General features: G+C 42.9%; 1 protein-coding gene across 19 annotated transcripts in view; it reads right to left on the minus strand.

The window, feature by feature from the left end:
- Positions 1-14,847, minus strand: part of CSGALNACT1 (chondroitin sulfate N-acetylgalactosaminyltransferase 1) — a 357,330-nt gene that overhangs the window by 37,166 nt on the left and 305,317 nt on the right. The window lies entirely within an intron of this gene.

The raw sequence follows: 14,847 nt of genomic DNA on the forward strand, positions 1-14,847 counted from the left end.
TGGCAGGCAAGAGAGCTTGTGCAGGGGGACTCCCATTTATAAAACCATCAGATCTTGTGAGACTTATTCACTACCACAAGAACAGTATGACAGAAACTGCACTCGTGATTCAATGATCTCCACCTGGCCCTGCCCTTGACACATGGGGATTACAATTCAAGCTGCGATGTGGGTGGGGATACAGCTAAACCATATCAGTATCCATGAGGGACTCATTCCAGAAACCTCCCGGAGATACCAAAATCCAGATGTTCATGCCCCTTATATCAGCAGTCCCCAAACTTTGTGGCATCAGGGACCAGTTTCATGGAAGACAATTTTTCCACACTGGGGGTGGGGGTGGGGGTGGAGGTGGGCTTATGGTTTCAGTATGAAACTGTTCCATCTCAGATCATCAAGCATTAGAGTCTCATAAGGAGCACACAACCTAGATACCTTACATCTGCAGTTCACAATAAGGTTCACGCTCCTATGAGAATCTATTGCTACAGCTGATCTGACAAGAGGTGGCACTCAGGTGGTAATGCTCACTCACCAGCTACTCACCTCCTGCTGTGTGGCCTAGTTCCTAACAGGCCACAGACCAGTATTGGTGTGTAGCCCAGGAGTTGGGGCCCCCTGTCTTATATAACATGGTGTGGTATTTGGATATAACCTACATACATCCTCTTGTAGACTTTAAATCATTTCCAGATTACTTTTAACACCCAACACAATGTAAATGCTGTGTAAAGTGTTTTTGTTCTGTATAGTCTAGGAATAATGACAAGGAAAAAATAGTTTGTGCATATTCAGTACAGACGCAACCATTCCTGTTTTGTTTTTTAGAATATTTCCAGTCCTTGATTGCTTAAATCGGAGGGTGTAGAACCCTTGGATACAGTGGGCCAACTGCATACTTGTATGTGTGTAATTTTAACCTGAGTTTCTGGAAACAAGTTAATGGAAAGGTTCTACTGGTAGGATGTTTTGTGATATTGATGTTTTACATGTCCTTCCATTTGGTTTCTTTCATCTCAGTGTTGGCTACTTACCCTAACCCACAAACAATAATCCATATCATAATTTCTAAACATCCCTGAGCCCTAAATACAGAGGCCAGTTTGTTCAATGCTTTTAATGATGACACCTAAAAGAAATCACTGCCTTCCTGGGGTTGCTGGGAGAAATCCACAGCAATGGAAGACACAGTTCTTGCCCTCATAACACTTACTTAGGAAATCAAATGGGCTCAATTAAAACCATCAGACATCTCATGGCATTGATATAAAGAACATGGAATTGAGAAGGTACAGCAAATGCTGTGGGGTGGAATGGCTGGGGTCAGTGAAGAAGGGATAGGGTTTAGAAAGGCAGAGGTAAGAAAGAAGAGAATTCCAGATAGAAGAAATAGGGAAGATGATATTGACCCAGGCAAGACGCATTCAGGGCTCACTCTGGTCACAGGTTTGGTTCTGAGAATTCTGTCTCTTTCTGGTGGAAGAAAGAGCTACCTCAGGAACCCAGAGCAATGGCAGAGGTTTAAAAGCAGACAAAGGACAGGGAACAGAGGCCTAGGATGTAACGACATGTTGTGAAACCAGGAGCTCCCACTTAGCCATAGTCCCTGCAGACTGAATCATCACCAATCAACAATGAAATCCTCTGTACATAAAAGATCCCTTTCTCAAACTTCCCAGACAATGCCTTAACTTCCTCTGCCGGGGTAGAATAAAAGCACACACACAGGGCCAAGTGCCATAAAAATTGCTTGAAATTTGTGCATGCAGTGGGAAAAATCCATCCTAGAATCAGAAGAGGGTCACCTGCTAAGTCTGAAGAAAAAGCATTCTCATTTTTCTAATAACATCTTTGCTGTCTCCCTCTCTGGTATTTTTAAATCCATTCAAAGAACTTCCTGTTTTTAAGCAATAAGTCAGATGCATTGGACCTTTACTCTCTGTGACTAGGTGAGGCATCTTAAAAAAGGCAAAGTAGAATTTGTTGTGAGGTCTACCTCCAAGGTTCCATTGCATTCATTCACGTACTCTTTTCTTTCATTCATTCAACAAACACTTGGTGACAACATATCATGGACCAGATACTCTACCAGTGGATCTTAAGAAATGAGTAAGACACGACTGCCCTTGAGTTCTCCATGTACTGTGCAAAACTGAAACTATCTGTAATATAACTAACAAGTGCTTTACAAGAATATGAGTCTCATACCATGAAAAACCATTGCTGGCTGGCTGAATGATCTTTGGTTTCCTCTAAACAATTCTGAGCAAACTCCATCCACTGGAAAGGTGTGTGTGTGAGAAAAAGTGTGTGTGTGAGTGAATGTGTCCATATGTTTTTGGTTTGGAGGCAAAAGTTTAAAAAGTAAAGTAGGCTGGGCATGGTGGCTCATGCCTATAATCTCAGCACTTTGAGAGGCCAAGGCAGGAGGATCACTTGAGGTCAGGAGTTCAAGACCACCCTGGCCAAAATGGTGAAACCCCGTGTCTATTAAAAATACAAAAATTAGTCATTCCTGGTGGTGCAGGCCTGTAATACCAGCTATTTGGGAGGCTGAGGGAGGAGAATCACTCGAACCTGGAAGCCAGAGGTTACAGTGAGCTGAGATGGTGCCGGTGCACTCCAGCCTGGGTGACAGAGCGAGACTCCATCTCAAAATAAATAAATAAATAAATAAATAAAATGCATGAGAAAGGAGGAAAACTGTATTCGTTGCGTATTCAAACTCCTGGCTTTGCACTGTTATTCATACCTGGACACATGGTACCTGGGTCCCTTTGGCTGACTTACTTGCCTCTGATAGCACTTCTCTATAAACACCTCGGTAAAACTGCCTACGAAGACTTTGCCATGAATCTCAGGAAACTGCAACTTCCTAAGATCCCTCCAGGGAGCTCATCGTTTTCCCATGGTCTCTGTGCATGAGCTCCCCATTCCCACTGGGTCATTCTTCTGCCTGAACCTGGAAGCCTGAAAATTCATTCATTCATTCATTCATTCATTCATTCATTCATCCATTGAGACAGGGTCTCACTCTCTCACCCAGGCAATGGTGCCATCTTGGCTCACCACAGCATCAACCTCCCAGGTTCAAGTGATCCTCTCACCCTAACCCCCCGAGTAGCTGGGACCACAGGTGTGTGCCATCATGCCCAGCTAATTTTTGTATTTTCAGTGGAGACAGGGTTTCACCATGTTGGCCAGGCTGGTCTCGAACTCCTGACCTCGGGTGATCCACTCGCCTTGGCCTCCCAAAGTGCCGGGATTAAAGGTGTGAGCCACCATGCCCGGCCTGAATATTCTGTTTCTATTCCACAAAGACTCTTTTTAGGATGTTTTTTCTTAAAACAACAACAAAAAAAACCCCATAAACCAGTTCTTCCCCCAGATACTGTAACAAGAGAGTACGGAGAGTACAGAGGCTAATTAAGATGTATTTCCTATCACAAAACATGTATCACAGTCACTTAGACACCTATATTTCTATTTCCCAAGAGGCCAAAAGCCCTTCATGGTCTTTGAGTTCTGTTATTAATCTGCACGCCTGCCCTGTGGAGGGAGGTATGTGGCCATTGTTCGTAGTCTTAGTGTACAGGTGAGGGAAGGAGTTCCAGTGACCTGACCGAGCTATGGAGGCAGCCAGGCATGAAAGCCAGGTTTCCTAAGCACCTGCCTGGTAGTCAGCTCCTCAGGTCACCTGAGCCGCATGAGGGATGCACCTGTTAAGTCTGACAGTTTTGAACTCACTGTCTAGGGCCCCACTACAAAGCTGGGGGGCTGATATGGCCAGGTGAAAGGGAAAAGCCACAAGAAAACTCCAAACATAAATGGGCTGTGGGGAAGGATTGTTCAACCTGAGTTTCTCATGGGAACCAGCTAGATACAATGGGCAGATATGATGGACTGGTGACAGGCTGATCTGAGGCCTAACTTGAGGAGGGGTTGTACCCTTAGGGTGATAACTCATCCTAAGGAAGCCTTTTTCAACCTCTGCACTGCTAACAGTTTAGACCCAGTTTAACTATTGTGGGAGGCGCTGTGATGTGCACCATAGGATGTGTGGCAGCATCCCTGGAGCACCCACCTATCCCAGATGTGACAACCAAACAGATCTCCAGATCTTGCCAGATGTCCTAGAGCAGGGGGAGGTGGGTGTACAAAATCGCCTCGGTTCTCGATCACCGTCTTGAGGGAGAAACAAGCTCAGTAATAACAACTGACTTGTCAGAGGGGCAGTGTGGTTGTCAAAGTGATGCACACCCCTAGGGTGGGTCCTGTTCTCCAACCAGCTCATGTGGACTCACCTGTGAGTCCTAGGGAGACAGAGCTACAAAAAACGTGAAGGCTTTCTTTACAGCAAAAAAAAAAACTATGAGGATATTGGGAGCTCAAGCCAGGACTTTTGGGGAATGTAATGGTATTAGTGTGATACAGATGCTGGTGGTGGGTACGGTAGCAGCAGCAGCCCCATGCCATTAGGGAGTGATAGCCCCTCTGGCTGTTGTCAGAAGCATGAGTTTGCTTCATACAACTGCTGCTTGTGCAGCCAGTGGAGGTTGAACTTAACATGTGCACATGTGTGATTTATCACTGAGGATACCTAGAAAGACTGAGAGGGCCAGAGAAGGTTAGAGATCTTGCCAGAGTAGGGGAGAGAGAGGGGGGGGAGAAAATTGTGTTTCTTGCAGTTAAGGATACCTATATTTATACCTCATATTACGTGGTCTAGGGAATCGTGGATTCAATAATAAACACCTACTGGGCACCTTTGTGTGCAATGAATTATCCTCATTGGAGGAAGAGTTACAAAGGATGACCATGTATGGTCTTTGTAGTAGAACCAATCAAAGAGGTTTTCCTGTGGTTTTCCAGATTTTAGCAATGAAAATCCTGTATCCTAGAAAATTTCTCAGTCCCAAGCAAATTGGGACAACTGGTCACCCGCCCTACTGCAGGAACTTTATAGTTTTTTGGAAGCGACAGACAACTAAAGAGCCATAATATAATGCAGGCTGGAATAACCACAGTAACACAGGTAAAATGAGCTAAAAGGCTGAGAGGAGAGGACGGTTATTTCCACTGGGTGCCAGGGAAAGGGGGACTGAGGAGGAGGGCGATCCAGGCTGAGCTTTGATAGGTGAGTAGCCACCACGCACATGAACAAGGGCAGAGGCAGGGCTTTCACAGCTGAGAAAGGCACAGATGCGAGGAAATCACATCACTATTCTTTCCTAAGCCAATTTGCTACTCAAATGTTCAGGTATGTGATGAATATCTATTTAGGCTTTAAGTAGTGTCCCATGCAAATGAAATGATATGTAAAAGACCTGATGTTCCCAAACTCTATCTGTAGTCTTCTGTGGTTACAAGAAGAAATTCCTTGGCACAAAGAAATTGGAAGTAAGGAACAGAGTTAGTGTGGCTAAGTAAAATCTGGCTTTAAAATCAGTATTCTTCCTTTGGTTTGGAGGATTACCTCCCCTCCCCTGTGTCAAGATGAATTTATTATTATATGATTATTGTATTCCCTTATTCAAGTAGTCTGATCAGTGTTAAGAAACGAGTAAATTTTGACTCTCAATCAAACAATTGGAATCTATTTTCCTGACTGTCGATTTCAAAACAGAAAATGAGATCATTTTCCATTTGGTCATTTTTTACTCTTGGATGGATGTTCCTACATAATCCCTGGCTCAAGTGAAATCAAAACCAACTTCTATTAAGTCTTCAAAGAGAAACCTTTATCCAAATACAATGAATGATACAGATTAGCATCTCTCAAACACATAAGCCATCCAACTTTCTTGGTGCAGCTCTGCTGTACAAAGTGAAACAGCCTATGGGACAGGTAAAGGGGCTTAGGGAAGGCAGGAGGACTAGACTATGCAAAATATATCATTTTCCTGCTGGGGAACACAAAGAAACTGGGAATCTCTATCATGATCCAACATTTGATGACCTGAGGCCTTTCTGTCATATTTACCAGCCTCACTATAACATTTCAGGCTCATTTCAATTTCCAAGACTCTATGCTTACTGCTTTAAAATAATTTTCCTGAAATTTTCAGAACCATCTTAATGGTTCTAGGCCAAAAAATGAATAAAAGAGAACTGCTATAGAAAACTCAAGTACAAGATTTCCTTGATACTGTACTAAAATATCATAAATGTTAGAAAGAGAACATTAAGACAAAAATTACCAGTAAAGTCTGAGGAGGAATATAGCAACATGAAAAAGTGTTCTCAGTCCAGCTGGAAGCAGTCAAAATAAAAAATCAAGTAAACTTGGAATTGAGAAAGATTTTTTTAAAGCAAAGTGAAGAATACTTTCCATAAAAATTCTGCCTTTTTCCCCTCACAGAGGCTCAGAGATAAAGACCAAAGAAAATCTATAGCTTTGTTATTATGAGGTTCTTCCTGCTATCACAAACAAAATAGACAATGAAGTAACCGGCTGGCTTAAAATCTAGAATATGGAAGGTAAGAGAAACAAAGCAGCCAAAAACCAAATTTGAGAATAGTTTCAAGGGCAAAATGGGGTGGAAGAAGAAAGAAGAAATGGGGGAAGAGGGGGAAGGGGGGGAGAAGGAAGAGGAAGAGGAGGGGTAGGAGGAGGGGGAGAGTGAAGAAGAAGGAGAAGGGAGAGAGTGAGGAAGAAGGAGAAGGAGGAGAGTGAGGAAGAGGGAGAAGGAGGAGAGTGACGAAGAGGGAGAAGGGGGAGAGTGAGGAAGAGAGGGGGGAGGGGGAGGAACAGGAGAGGAGGGGGAGGAACAGGGGAGGAGAGGGAGGGGGAGGAGGAGGAGAGGGGGAGGAGGAGGAGAAGGGGAGGAGAGGAGGGGGAGAAGGATGAGGAGGAGAAGGAGAAGGAGAAGGAGAAGAAGGAGGACAAGAAGGAGGAGGAGAAGGAGGAGGAGAAGGAGGAGGAGGAGGAGGAGAGGAAGAGTAAAGAGGTTTAAGCCAATATGTGACTGGACAAAAAGGAAACAGAAAAACAGCAGGAGCTACATTTAAAGCAAACTTTCCCTGGTGAGCTCCCTCTGTTCGCAGCCACAGGTAGAGTCTGCAGAGACCCAAGAGAGGCAGGTGGGGCATCCAGGGGAGAAGAAACTGCATGTGAAGCCAGTGAGGATCCCACATCAGCCAGGACAATGACAGGAGGAGAGAAGGAGCCTGCCACAGTTACAGGCATTTGATTTCCACAAACAAAAATGAAGTCATTTGCAGGTACACTGGCTCACGCCTATAATCCCAACACTTTGGGAGGCTGAGGCAGGCTGCAAAGTGATCTTTACAGATGATCACTTGAGGTCAGGAGTTTGAAACCAGCCTGGGCAACACAGCAAGACTTTGTCTCTACAAAAAATCTGGCTGGATGTGGTGGCATGCATGTGTAGTCCCAGCTACTGAGGAGTCTGAAGTGGGAGGATCACTGGAGCCCAGGAGTTTGAGGCTGCAGTAAGCGATGATCGCACCACTGCACACCAGCTTGGGCTACTGAGCTTTTTTAGAGACCCTGTCTCCAAAATAAAAAACAAAAAACAAAAAACAAAATGGACTCACACAGCACATACATAGCCCCATAGCACCAAGAACAGAGCAGTCTTTATTGCTATCCAGGGGTGCAGTGGGGCTTTTATCCTTATTGAGAGATGACAATACTCAAGCTTTAGCATCAAGCTTTAGCATCATGATTTCTTGTAAATCCAAGGAATATCATTTATTTGGTGGTTCAATGCCTCTTAAATGAAGGCCCTTAGGGTTTGGGTGCTAGGAGAAAGCTCATCTCGCCCAACGGATGACAGACTTCTCTTCATTAAATATGAACAGCTGGAGGACTCTGGCCTTTGTTTTAACCCTTTCTCCTTGCCTGTTGGGACGTCCTGAAACCTAGTGTTTTTGAAAAGTTCCAACTTTCTATTAGTCCCAATTTCTAGGTGGACCTCTCCCTCTTCCCATATTGTTATTGAGTTCTTGTTCATTGAACTTTATAAAAATGGTTTTATTAAACTTGTATTTTTAAAAACTCAAATAATATTTGAGAGTAGTTGAGATGACTATAAGGAGAATAAATAATAATGACAATAAATAACTTAGTCCACACACTCTGTGTACCCAGGAATAAATTTTGTCCCCATGGACCACCCCAAGCACAGTTCTGGAGCACAAAGATGTGGCCTTTGCTTCCTTCCAGATTATACCCGTCCCTGGCCAGTACCCCGGGTCAGCTGTTTTCTGCAGACCTAGGCTTCCCCAGGACCACTTTTTGCCTCGTGACCAGGGATGCTCTTTCTTGGGAATTCCAGGCTCCACATCTCTTTCTTCTGTCCACGAAGACATAAGTTGAAGCCATGCAAGTCTTTTCTAGGTAAATAATTAACCAATTGATGCTGATGTGGAAAAACCTACTACTGATAATGATCTGCATAGAACTGCAAGGGGATAGGGCCCATCTGAACCAAGACTTTCCTTTTACAGAAGATACTAAAGCTGAGATATATGAAGCAACACATAAAAGATTCCTCAACCAACTGTATGAGAGCAAAGGGTGTTGATATTTTAAAGGTGATGAATGGGAAGGATAATTCTTTAAATACATTAATCTCAAATAGCAATCATTGCAAACTGTGTGCCAAAAATAGTTGAAAATGGCAACAATTGTGCCACCAATAAATGACCAATGAGGGAGACATAATCTTCTGCTGTCAACTTCAACAGAGTGGAAGCCAAGGAAAGAAATGGAAGGTTCTACATCAGCTTCCTGTGGCTCCTGGCCCCACCGACCACCTCCAGAAGGGAAGCTCGTTGGTGAGAAAACAGAGGAGACACAGATTCAGGTGTGAGAAGGCAGCCTGGGGGACCTACAGAAGATACAAGAGACCTTGGCTTCTACCTAGGACCTTGGCACCAGCAGCAGGAAGAGCCACAGCAGGCTATTTTGGTATTTCTACAAATTTTAATGAAAGTGGATAGGGAAGGTAATTCTGTCCTAATTTCTTGTGAACTAACCCCTAAAAAAAAAAAATGCGGGGAAGGGGAGATTTGACATAAGTAAAGGAAAAAAGCTAATCACATTGAGTCAAGATCTTTTATCTGAGGAGTTAGAGGAGAAGGGATGAGAAATACTGAGAGCTGATGACATATATGCATCTCCCCCACATCCCACAGAACATTAGAAAGAGAGCCAAAACTTTCCTTTTTCCTCTTTTTGACTGGTAGGCGTGGAAAGAGCTGCTGAAGACGAGCAAGTGAGCTGAAGACGTGAATAAGTGGCGCTGACTCTTTGTGATATCCTAGGCCTCAGCCCTTATACGAAGGCCATTCTGAGAGCCAAATATGATACATCTACCCCTTGGGAAAACAACTAATTCCCCCTACACCAAGTGAGCCTGGCAAAACTCACATATCCATCCCAGGGCTCAGAAGAGCCACAAGAAAAGGGAACTTCAACAAAGGCTGCACAAAGCCCCTGGGGGTTCTTCCTCTCCTCCACCCAGCTTTTACACTACAAATAAACTAAACAGAGAAATACCCTGTCCTCAAAATATGCACAACAATTCTCAGTCAAGATGAGGAGAGAGCCAAGGAGAATCCACCCATACTATGTTCGAGCAAACAGAAGGCTGGGTAGTCCCCTGCACGTGATGAGAAAAGATAAAAAAGAAATCATAGCAACCACATCCCAAGAATCAGAATAAAATTAAAAGAAAAAGTTAAGAAATAGCATCTAAAGCAAAAGAAAAAATGGGTTTGAAAGAAAATGTAACTCAAACAGAAGAAAATTTCTTAGAAATGTTTCACACTTTATTGGGATAGCATTAGGAGATATACCTAATGTAAATGACAAGTTAATGGGTGCAGCACACCAACATGGCACATGTATACATATGTAACAAAACTGCATGTTGTGCGCATGTACCCTAGAACTTAAAATATAATAAAAAATATATATATAAATAAATAAATAAATAAAAAATAAAAAGTCCAAAGAGAAAACAATAAAAACAACAGAATAACATTAGCAGGCACACTGTGTGCTCAGAAAATAAATCAACAGCCAAAATGCACAGAAGTAATACATTAGAAATAGGAACGTACAGAATAGATATGTCAGAAAATCAAATTACTGACACAATAAAGGTTTAAGTAAAAGCCGATTAAAGACTAAGGGTGTTAAAAAAGAGATGCTAATAAATGGAGAAGACCTGTAAAACATATAATTGTGTCCATGAAACAGAGAATCCAATAAATGAAGCAAACAGAACTCAAAAATAAAGCATCCAAAAATTTCCCTGAAAGAACCCACAAAGCAAAATAGGAAACTGTACTATAGGAAAATCAGTTAAAGAACAACAGATGTTGGCCAGGTGTGGTGGCTCACACTTATAATCCCAGCATTTTGGGAGGCCGAGGCAGGCAGATCCCCTGAGGTCAGGAGTTCAAGACCAGCCTGGCGAACATGGTGAAACCCAAACTCTACTAAAAGTACCAAAAGCAGCTGGGCGTGGTGTCATGCACCTGTAGTCCCAGCTACTTGGGAGGTTGAGGTACGAGAAGCGCTTGAACCTGGGAGGCAGAGGTTGCAGTGAGCCAAGATTGTGCCACTGCACTCCAGCCTAGTGACAGAGTGAGACTCCTCCATGAGAAAGAAGGAAGGGAGGGAGGAAGGAAGGAAGGGAGGAAGGGAGGGAGGGAGGGAGGGAACAATAGAAGCTGAGATGAGACATATCCTGATTAAGTGAATGTGATTAAAGACTAATGAAGGAATTCTTCAGGCCTTCTGGCAAAAGCTGTTTACAAGAGAGACAAAATAAAGTGGTCTTACACTTCACCAGATTATGTAATGCCAGAATATCTACAAAGTCCTGAGGAAGGACAGTGTGTCCCATGAATTTTAAGCCCAGCTGAGCTGTCTGTCCATGATGACAACAAGTAGATACTCCATTCTCAAACACTTGTGACCTTTCTTGAAAAAATTTCTTGACCATACAATATAGCCAACTAAGAACTCAGGAATGGAAAGCTACTGGAAGAGAACTGCTGATGAATACACTAAATCCACTTAAATCCAGAACTGTAGAAACTGTATTTATAAAGCAGAATGTAAAGGTTGTAACCCTGTCAAGGTCAGAGTAATAGATTGCAGCCGGGCACGTGGCTCACGCCTATAATCCCAGCACTTTGGAAGGCCGAGGTGGGTAGATCACTTGAGGTCAGGAGTTTGAGATCAGCCTGACCAACATGGTGAAACCCAGTCTTTACTAAAAATACAAAAATTAGATTACGCCTGTAATCCCAGCTACTCGGGAGGCTGAGGCAGGAGAATCGCTTGAACCTGGGAGGCGGAGGCTGTGGTGAGCTAAGGTTGTGCCACTGCACTCCAGCCTGGGTGACAGTGAGACTCTGTCTCAAAATAAATAAATAAATGATTGCTAACAAAAATCAGAAGATGAGACACAGAAGGCAGAAAGTGTAGCTGTGCTGATTTCCTTTTGTACTGCAATGTTTCAAAGTTACAAAATGTAGTAAAAAAATAATATTTCCAACCATTTTTTGTTTTGCAAAACTCGCTTTTTTTTTTTTTTTTTTTGAGACAAGAGTCTCGCTGTCGCCCAGGATGGAGTGCAGTGGCGCGATCTCGGCTCACTGCAGGCTCCGCCCCCCCCGGGGTTCACGCCATTCTCCTGCCTCAGCCTCCCGAGTAGCTGGGACTACAGGCGCCCACCACCTCGCCCGGCTAATTTTTTGTATTTTTAGTAGAGACTGGGTTTCACCATGTTAGCCAGGATGGTCTCGATCTCCGTACCTCGTGATCTGCCCGCCTCGGCCTCACAAAGTTGCTGGGGTTACAGGCGTGAGCCACCGTGCCCGGCCGCAAAAATCACTTTTTAACTTCAGCGGGATCTCTTAGGAACTAATGACTCTTACAGTGAACACACATTTTCTTAAAGTTCAGCAAATCCTTTATTATACTTCCGGTTTTCTTCTATAAATTTAAGCAAGATATATTTTAATTCTACAAGTAGAAATAGAATGTATAGTACATCTCATGTTGCACTGACTTATTCCCAGCTGGCAAGCAATTCTTCTATCTGCAGATATGCAAAGAAAATTGCCCAGAATGATGTTCAACTAATGTTAATAAGGGTTAATTCTAGGAGGTGAGACCTGGAGTGACTTTTTAAATAATTTATTCCTTGTGCTGTTCTACACTGCTTAAACATCTTATAATAGCCAAGTATTACCTTTTACAAACTAAAAAGTCATGTTTAAATTATAAAAGCCAAAAATAACCTTTCACTGAATCTTTAAACAAAATATAAAACATATGGTAGCTATATAAATATTTAGAAAACAGAGGAAAAAAAGGAAATACAAATCGCTTCCAGTGTCACCCTCAGCGTCAACCAGAGTTCACAGTTTCCAGTTTGGGGATGGAAAGGACTTTATAAAGACAACATCAAATATTTATTAAGCAGCCCTTTATGTTTTCTCCCAGTAATTTTATGGTCATGTTAATTGCATTTAAATATTTAATTGGAGTTTACTTTGCTTTTTTGGTGTGAAATAAGAATCACACTTTTTTCTGCTGTGTTTGGCTAGTTGTCCTAACACCATGCCCTGAATAACCCCTTCTTTGGGTTTGAAATGCCATCTTTAATAAGGTCTTAAGAAGAATTAAATACCCACAGGTATTTACCCTCTCGCATCCCAGTTTTTCAGAGACCTCAACACTCTCAGAAATGCCTTGACTGTGACATAAACTCCCTACTCAGCCTCCTGCTCCAGTGTCAGCTGGCCTGGGCAGATTCTCTCTGTGTCCCATTGTCCCCTGTCTATATCTCTGCCACAGCGCCTGACTCTGTATTTGCAGCTTCTGCTATTCATGAAAGTAGGCACCACATCTTGAATTCATCTTCTGATCCCTTGCACCTAGGTAGCATGTCTAGCACATGCAAAAGGCTCCCAAAACATCCTCTCCAGGTCACAAGTCTTCCACCACCCATCCCTTCCTACCTCCATGAGCAAGGGACATCCAAATAGTATAAGTCCATATGGTGAGCTGAGATGAATCAGCTCAAGGCAAACTGCCCTAGGATTTCTGTGTTCTTTTAAAACATTAACTGGAATCACATTTCATTTCACGCACTCCGTTTTGAGGCTTGTAAGCTACTCATTTGACTCTTCTCAACAAAACTTCCCTTCCTGTTTTATTCCTATTGTTAATTGCTTAAAATTCTCATGACACTAAGGAAATAGCTGTTCACATATACCCAAGAGAATCCTGCTATTTCAGGCCCCAGGAGTCCCACAGTGAGGACTTGTCCTTCCACCAAGCAGATACTTCCTTAGTGTAAGCGCCACCTTAGCAAGCCTAACATGTCCAAGGACTCAGAGAATCAAAGCTCAGGACCCTGAACCCAGTAAGACATAGGCAACTTCTTCGCCAGAGGAACTTGCTATAACCTAGTCCTAGAAATGGACATTCTAGCTGCTGAGAGTAATGATTTCACTTAATGCCTAATGAAAACCACATTCAGGTTCAACAACTGCATTCAGAACGCCGCAGGTTCAGGCATTCTGGAGAAGTAATGTTTAATCAACCAGTGGCACTGTGCCATTCCAAAGGGAAGGCCTACAGAGAAAGAGAGCAAAAACACTAAAAGAAGGTTGAAAGAAGCCAAAACTATAAAAACACTCACTTCAGGACTGGAGCCAGAGGAGCACTGCAAACAATTATGCGATCATGCACAAAGGAGTATTCTACAAACTAGGAAAAGATCAATCAATTAGCCCACTCTACTTTGGATTACATCATGGCTAAAGGCAAGCTCCAGCTAACGACAAAAAAAAAAATCTACGTACTAGGGAATATGAAAAAGCTAAGGGAATTGAGAACTGCTATACCTTGGAAAGAAAAGACTAGGAGAGTTGTGATGACCACCTTCAAATACTTGAAAGCTTATGATGTTTAAGAAGAAATAGACTTGTTCAGTCCTCCAGAGGCTAGAATTAGACCCACCGGGCAGAAAAGACATGGAAGCAGACTTCAGGTACAAACAATAAAGAACTTCCTATCCAGAGATGGTCAACAAAGCAGCAGTTTGACTAGTAATATAGACAGCTTCCTGGTGCACACACACATTGCCTAGAAAACCCTATGTCAGAAAGATAGTCTGAATTAAGGGAAGATTAGACCAGATGACCTCAAAGGTCTAAGACTATTTGATTCTGATCTTCAAAAAACTTAGTTATAAGTGAGTTACCCTTTAAATTCAGAGTACGCTCATGAACCAGAATTTTGAAAGGTATCAACCACACCCTTATACTGAACATTATGCCTTTTAATAATGTAAATTTACTAAGATTAAAAATCAAGGCTGGGCACGGTGGCTCACGCCTGTAATCCCAGCATTTTAAGAGGCCGAGGTGAGCAGATCACCTGAGATCAGGAGTTCAAGACTAGCCTGGCCAAAATGGCAAAACCCGGTCTCTACTAAAAATGCAAAAATTAGCCGGGCATGGTAATGGGCACCTGTAATCCCAGCTACTTGGGAAGCTGAGGCAGGAGAATCTCCTGAACCTGGGAGGTGGAGGTTGCAGTAAGCGGAGTTCATGCCACTGCACTCTAGCCTGGGTGACAGAGTAAGACTCCATCTCAAAAAAAAAGAAAGAAAAAAATCAGCTTGATCTTTCAAGATTTATAATTAGACAGTAGGATTTTCTATGTTTAAAACAAGCTGGCGAAATCACTTAGCTGGTTATCCTCAGCCAATATGTGCATCTGAGCCATCACAGCTTCTAAGATCCAACACCGCACAATCAAGGGCTTAAAGGCACACATCTAAA

The sequence above is a fragment of the Pongo pygmaeus genome, chromosome 7, assembly GCF_028885625.2.
Source record: "Pongo pygmaeus isolate AG05252 chromosome 7, NHGRI_mPonPyg2-v2.0_pri, whole genome shotgun sequence".
Classification (NCBI taxonomy): domain Eukaryota; kingdom Metazoa; phylum Chordata; class Mammalia; order Primates; family Hominidae; genus Pongo; species Pongo pygmaeus.